This window comes from Benincasa hispida, chromosome 1 (assembly GCF_027475165.1).
Source record: "Benincasa hispida cultivar pf3 chromosome 1, pf3_genome.v1.1, whole genome shotgun sequence".
Lineage (NCBI taxonomy): Eukaryota > Viridiplantae > Streptophyta > Magnoliopsida > Cucurbitales > Cucurbitaceae > Benincasa > Benincasa hispida.
In genome coordinates, this window is record NC_143478.1 from 63,761,439 (window position 1) to 63,769,672 (window position 8,234).

Below are 8,234 nucleotides of genomic sequence, written 5' to 3' on the forward strand. Positions count from 1 at the left end.
AATTAATTTTCAATTAAAGGGCTTGGATTTGAATTTTGAGCATAAGTTCAAGAATAATGTAGTTTTTGAAAAAAAATGACAAAATCAAGGAACTTGGGAAATTTTTTTCTAAAAATTAAGTGATTGAATAAAATTTTCTTATAAATAAGGTTAAACATGAAAATATCGACAAAAATAGGATAGTGATGGTATTGAAGCAAAGATAAGAGGCTAATTTAAAAGATAAGAAACTATCCTAATTTTGTCATTTTTTTCCTTTCAACCATATTTTTTTTGTCAATAAATCTTAAAATGACAATATATTTTTAAAAAGATTGTGAATTTTGAATCACTTTGTATTTTGTAATTCCATTGAAGCATTAATGATAATGGGAGAAGGAAGGAAGTGAAGAAGTTCCCACATCAGTGGCAGCTGAAAAGGAGCAAAGGAAGATGAAGTATAAAAGCAGATGTATGAAGACGGAAAAATTCATACCTTTCTCGACCTTTTGGCTAAGATCAAGTGTAGTATCTGTTCTTATCAGTTTAATATCTGATATGTGGGCCATCGGCTCACATGATGGGACGTAGCATTCCAAACTTGAGGAAGCTAATCGAGTGTATGATTTTCTGGCGATGTTAAATCCAAAATATGACGATGTTCGCAGCAGAATTTTGGGCCAACGTCCTACACCATCACTGAGGGAAGTGTGCTCTAAAATATGCCTCGAAGAAGACAGATCTAAGGCCATGAATATTTCAGTTGTTACATCTACTGAGGCTGCAGCTTTTTCCACCAAGTCATCTGGATCAGATAGTGACAAGAAACCTCCACCTATCTGTGAGCATTGCAAAAAACCATGGCACACGAAAGACCAGTGTTGGAAGCTTCATGGAAAACCTCCAAATTACAAACGACGTTAATCACAGAACAAGGTTGGTTCTGGTCGTGCTCTGGCCAGCGACTAGGCAAATGACAAGACTTTGACTCCGCCTCAAGCTGACAGTCAGAGTAACTTAAGTGTTGCTAGGGTCAGTGCAATTACACACTCAGGTACGACTCAGTCTTTTGATTTTATTAGCATTAATGGTAAACGACCTTGGATTGTGGATTCTGGAGCAACAGATCATCTGACCGGGTCTTTTGATCATTTTATATCATATCACCCGAGTGTCGGCAATGAAAATATTAGAATCGCAGATGGCTCCTTTGCCCCTGTCGCAAGGAAAGGACATCTATCTCCGTTTGATGGTTTGATATTGTGTGATGTGCTGCATGTTCCTAGAATTTCGTATAACTTACTATCTGCTAGTAAAATTACAAGGGACTTGAACTGTCAGACTATTTTCTCACCCGACATTGTTTTGTTTCAGGATCTGGGCTTGGGGACGATGATTGGTACTGCCCGACACGATAGGGGGCTCTATTTCCTGACTGATGAAACTTCCTTTAAGAATGGTTATAAGACTAGTTTTATTTATTTGAATTTCTCTGTTGTTGAAATTGATTTTATGTTATGGCATTACCGTCTGGGACATCCCAGTTTTCAATATACGAAGTGCCTTTTTCCGCATTTATTTCATAATATTAATATGTCATACTTATAGTGCGATGTGTGTATCCGGGCTAAACAAAGTCGTGTTTCGTTCCACTCTCAACCTTAAAAGCCGTCCAGACCATTCTGTCTTATCCATAGTGATGTCTGGGGTCCCTCACCTACCACTACCTCTACAAGAAAATGGTGGTTCGTCACCTTTATTGACGATCACACAAGGTTGACCTGGGTCTTCCTTTTGACCGATAAGTCGGAGGTGTCCACTGTTTTCCAACAATTTTATGCGACCGTAGAAACCAGTTCAACACAAAAATTGCCATTTTATGGAGTGACAATGGGCGTGAATTCATTAATAACTCATTCCGAGACTTTCTGGTATCTAAAGAAATTATCGAACAAAGCTCGTGTGCCTATACTCCCCAGCAAAATGGAGTTGCCGAAAGGAAAAATAGACATCTGGTAGAGGTTTTCCGTTCCCTTATGATATCTACCTCTCTTCCTTCCTATTTGTGGGGTGATGTTATCCTCACTGCAGCCCACCTTATCAACCGTATGTCTTCCCGTGTCTTGTCTTTCCATACTCCTCTTGAATGTTTCAAAGAATTGTATCCCAACACCCAGTTAATTCCTGACGTACCTCTGCGGGTGTTTGGATGTGTTGTCTTTGTCCATACCCATGGTCCCAATCGTACGAAATTCACTCCTCGTGCCCAAAAATGTGTCTTTGTTGGGTACCCTCTCCATCAACGTGGGTACAAGTGTTATCATCCCTCGTCTCGGAAGTACTTTGTGTCTATGGACGTCATTTTTCTCGAGGATCAACCGTTTTTCCCCGTTAGTCCTCTTCAGGGGGAGCGTCCTAGTGAAGAGGCCTACTGGTCCACGTACTCCATTCCTCTGGAGATGTTGGCTGAACCTGAACATCCTAGCCCTATTCTTCCTAGTTCTGTTCTTCCCACTAATCAAGTCCCTTGATAACTTACTACAGGAAGAATCTCAGGAAGGAAACAGTGCCGCCTGTCGCCTCTCCAACCCAGTTCATGAGTCTGAATCAGTCTCAGTTCTAGATATGAATATCCCTGTTTGTGATATTGATGATTGTGTTGAGACTGATAATTGTAGAATGGACAGAGATATAGAGATTGATGCAGATAATGAGAAAATAAAGGGAACTGGGGAGGATGGAGAAACTGATGGAAAAGACAACACTGAAAAAATAACTCTAGCAAACGAGAATAGTGGAAGGGAAGGTGATTCTGTGGGAAGTCCTTCTGACAAAAGATCCATAGATCAGATGGCTAGCTGTAGTAAGGAACGTGGAGAAGAGAAAAACGTGATGCGTCTCTTGATCTTCCAATTACCTTGAGAAAAGGGACTAGGTCATGAACAAAATTTCCTATGCATAGTTACATGACATATAGTAACCTATCTCCTGAGTTCAAGGCTCTTACTACCAGTCTGGATACAGTAATGATTCCAAGTAATATACATGTTTCCATAGAAACTCCCGAGTGGAGGCCTGCAGTTATGGAAGAAATAAGAGCCCTACAGAAAAATGGAACATGGGAACAGGTTACTCTTCCTAAGGGGAACAAGACGGTTGGATGTAAATGGGTATTTACTGTCAAGTAAAAATCCGATGGCTCGATTGACAGATATAAGGCGACACTGGTAAGCCAAAGGCTTTACCTAGACCTTTGGTATTGATTACTCTGAGACATTCTCTCCTGTAGCCAAACTCAATACGATCCGGGTACTATTATCTGTTGTTGTTAATAAAGGTTGGCCTTTGCACTAGTTGGATGTGAAGAATACGTTTCTTAATGGAGAATTCGAAGAAGAAGTCTATATGAGCCCTCCGCCCGGCTTCGAACACAAGTTTAACCATCGGGTTTGTAGATTGAAGAAGTTTCTGTATTGGTTGAAACAGTCGCCAAGAGCCTGGTTTGACAGATTCACCACGTTTGTTAAAGCTCAAGGGTATCATCAGGGGCACTCAGACCACATGTAGTTTACAAAAAGGTTGAGTTCAGGAAAGACTTCAGTACTTATTGTGTATGTAGATGACATTGTTCTGACTAGTGATGATATTGATGAAATTATGAGACTTAAAACAAAGATGGCTGAAGAATTTGAAATTAAAGATCTGGGAAAATTGCGATACTTTCTTGAGATGGAGATGGCTCGATCGAAAGAGGGTATATCTATCTCACAACTAAAGTATACTCTAGATCTCCTCAAAGAAACAGGAATGACTGGGTGTAAACCTGTAGACACCCCTACAGAGTATAATGTCAAATTGAGTAATGTTAATAATGGAGTCCCTGTTAGCAAAGAAAGATATCAGTGATTAGTCGGGAAGTTGATATATTTATCTCACACGAGACCTAATATATCATATTTCGTGAGTGTTGTTAGTCAGCTCATGCAAGCTCCCTATGAAGAACATATGACAGCCGTTGAACGCATCTTACCGTATTTAAAGGGTACTCCTGGTAAAGGTCTTCTGTTCAGGAAGTCTAATAAACGTGGTATAGAAGCATATTTAGATTCGGACTGGGCTAGATCCGCTGTTGATAGAAAGTCTATGTCTGGATATTGTACGTTTTTCTGGGGCAATCTGGTCACTTGGAGAAGTAAGAAACAAGGAGTGATTGCCAGGAGTAGTGCAGAAGCCGAGTACAGGGCCATGTGTTTGGGGATGTGTGAAGAGATCTAGTTGAAGAAAGTATTAACAGATCTTTGACAAGACAGTGAGCTTCAAATAAAGTTTTTTTGTGACAATAAGGCAGCAATAAGTATTGCCAACAATTCGGTCCAGCACAATAGGACCAAACACGTCGAGATTGACAGACATTTCATTAAAGAAAGACTGGACAATGGTAGCATATGTATTCCCTACATCCCTTCAAATCAGCAGATTGCAGATGTCCTTACAAAGAGGTTGTTAAGATAGAGTTTTGATTACTGTGTCAGCAAGTTGGGTCTGATCGATATTTACGCCCCAACTTGAAGGGGAGTGTTGAAAAATGGTTGGTTTGCCCTAGGGGTTTATTTTTAATTTACTTATGGGCTTAGGGCTTCCTTTCTGTCAATTTATTTGAGCAGTCTTTCTGTATTTTAGTGAAAACTTAATAATAAGATTCGATTGTTGTTTTTTCTCCCTGGCATAGAGTTTTCCATGTAAATTAGTCTTGTGTTTTTCTCTTTTTCTACTTTTATTTTATCATTAAACATGCTATTCATGAAGTTTCAAAAGAGGGTTTGATAATGACAATACCTTTGTAGTTCTCTTCATGTTTTCGGTAGAATCTCCACAAGTTTGAGCTGGATTCTTCAGAAAACCACCAACAAGATCTTCTCTACTATGCTCAAGAAGGAATGTGTGGTGGAAACACTCTAATCAAGCTGAATTGAAGATGAACTAGTGAGGGTGGAGTTGGGTATTAGGTTTATAGCAGTAAGGATAAAAAGCTCAGTCTTCTTTCAATTTCCATGCATGAAGCTTCATTATATAGCCTTAAATCATGCAATAGAAGATGGTTGCATTTGGTGATAATACACCATATGTGAGTTTAGTGGAAAAATCCACTAACTCAAAATCAATTTCAAAAAATTGAATTTTTATTTAAATAAAACTATTTTATTTAAATTTAGTTTTTATATAATGAATTCAAAATTAATTTAATATCTTAATATTAAATTAATAAAACATCAATTCCATCAATATGATTCAAATTCATATAATAAATATTTAAATCATAATTTAAATATTAATTGATTCTCCAATCTCGTTTTAATTTCGATTAAATTAAACGTTTTAATTGTATCGTATACAATTAATATGAAAAACACTAAAATTGAATTTGAACATTTCAAATTCATAACCCTAAATTCAAAATTCAATCAATCAATTACTCAATTCATTATTCCAATTTATGAGCTAGTAGAGGGACCTATTGGACCTATAGATCATGAGCTCCAACGATTTGTATTTAATTGGTTTAACTCTTTATCGAAGTTATTACTTTTCGTTAACCATCAAGACATGCCACTATAGCTCGATAGTTTCACTCTCCTCACTGTAGATGTATTTCTGTCCATGTAAATCATAATCAGTAATTCGATCATTCACAGGTCGTTCGTATTTATAGCTGGGTCAAAATTACCATTTTACCCCTATAAATACATCTTGTTCCTTAAGTTCCCACTGACCCTCTAATGAACAATTGATTCATAATACTACTTATGAATCATGTCCCTCTCTATCATGAGAAGGCAAGCCCCGATTGTTCAAGACCTAGAATTAGCACTTAAGAGAACAACCTATCTTCTAATCCTAAAACGGGTAGGAGTGAATTCCATCTCGCAGGGCTATGTTCTCAGCTATTTATCTAGTCTTATCCCAAAATATAAGGTTTATTGAGCAATGCTGTTGGACTACTTTCACCCATGTAGATCAAAGGAAAATCCTGAATAAACAGAAGTTCATAGCTAGCTCAAGATTAAGATTGGGTTATCCTAGGTTCTTTAGTATGAAATAGTCAATTTTAACAGTAAACGGTCGTTATAAAGAAAAGTACTATTACGTGGTCTAGTTTTTATGCAAACTCATTGCATAGGATGCCTCCACTCACATGTCTCTACATGAATGATCTGTAGATCACATCATTTGTATTAATTATACAAAATGAGCCGTATCCAATAGTGTTAATAACTCTCGAAGTTTTAAGGATAAGGCAACTTCTAAACCCAAAAAGTCAGAAGCCGATCTAACTAGATGTATAAGCCAGAGGATGGTCCAAGTTGATCATCATTCTCCAAAAAGATCATTAAGCCCAAATGTCGATGCTGAAAGAACATCATCAATCCCAAAAGCTGGTCATCCAAGAATAACAACAAACTTAAGAATAAAAGTTTACTTTTCAAGAGAAAGCATCAAATGATCGAATATTAGAGATTATATTCACTATATTGAAATTTAAACAAATACAAAGTTTGAATTCAACGAACAAAATTTCTCCGAAAATCTCGTCGAACAATTTTACTTTACGAAAAAGTTGTGGGAATTAAAACAAAACTATATAATATTTATTTCTTTAATGATAAAAACTACTATTTTTACAAAATTATATCCAAGTTACGTACTTCTTGACTAGCATAAAAAAGGTATGAAATGAACAAATATTAATAAAATTTAAAGAACAAGATAAAAAGTTAAAAAATAATGAATTATGGCTGAGATTTTGGACATAATTCATGATCTGTGACTGAGATTGTGATCGAGAATCATAAATTCCGACTGAGAAACCAAGATTTCTGGCCACAATCTTAGGGGAAATTTTGATTTTTTAAACTTTATTATTATTTTTTTTATATGTCACTGATACAAACTTTCTATTTTACTCCATATCACCAATTGTTAAAAAAAGAATTTATATTAACTTTTTTAGTTTTTCTATTAAACCAAACAATAAAGAAAATATTATTTAAAATGAGCCGATAAGATAAATGTCAAAATTTAAGGTTTCGTTTGAAAAAAAGGCAAAATATATTCAAAATTGTGAAAATGACAAAATTGAATTAAATAATAAAAAAATAATAATGCAGAATTATCAAAACTACTCTCACTTAAAATAAAAGACCAAATGTTCACATATTGAAGTTGGAGAGTTTCTAAACCGTCCAAAAAACAACAAATACACTATGTTTTTTTATGAAAATGTATCCAGAATCAATATGCTTTTTTTATTGGTTGGTAGGAAAGGAGATAATTATATAAAAAGAGTAAAAATATCGTAATAGTATTATAGAAAATATAATAAATCACACAGAGCATGGAATATAAGGAGATTGACGTCTTATGCTTTAAATATAATATAATATGATAGCTACTGTTCGTGCTCGTGCTGCTTCGGTTGAACTTCTTGGTCTAATCTAGTGTGTAATGTTTTTTCTTTTTGATCTTTATGTTGTTTTTGTTTTGCTGCTGTCCCTAATTTGTAGGGTTTTGGGTTCTTTTCTCTGCCTTTCTCCCATCGTGGTCTGCGTCTTTATTTTTATGGGTTGTTTTTGTTCTGGTCTTATCTTGTGGGTTTTGTTTTGGCTTGTTTGTGCTGTCTTTGTTTGTGAGAATGACTTAGACTTCTGGCTCATTACAAAAACTTTCAAGAAAAAGTTGTATTGTTATCCCACGTGGATAGATTTTGATTGACTTAGAGAGTTTAAATATGAGACTTTCTTTTGAAATCACAAAATGTTGTGGTAGCAGTAGAATGTTTTCCCACATGCATACTACATATGATGGATTCAGGGTTTGGGTAATTGCATTTGATCTAAAGATAAATAGTTTTTACTATTGTTCCATAGTTTTTTACACTGATTCGAGCTAATGGTTTTAAATTTGTTCAAATCCTTCTTCGACAAGTGTACGACTAAGTAAGAATATTTTGTTAACCTTGGAGAGCAACTGACAAAGACGATTTATTACCGAAGTTACCCTCAATTTTACTTTCAATGAAGTGATTCTTCCACAACACAACAAAGATCAATGCTTGAATTAGGATAAGGTATGTTGTACTGGTCTTAGTGATATTTCCAAATATATTAATTATTTCATACATTTGTTGAAAGTCAAGTGACGAAAATGTCAATATCTGAATTTTCCTCTTTAAAACGAACTAAAGCAAAAAAGAAAAA

General features: G+C 35.6%; 1 pseudogene; it reads left to right on the top strand.

The window, feature by feature from the left end:
- The first annotated feature begins 471 nt into the window (after positions 1–471).
- Positions 472–575, top strand: LOC120069189 (U2 spliceosomal RNA; annotated as a pseudogene).
- The last annotated feature ends 7,659 nt before the right edge of the window (positions 576–8,234 follow it).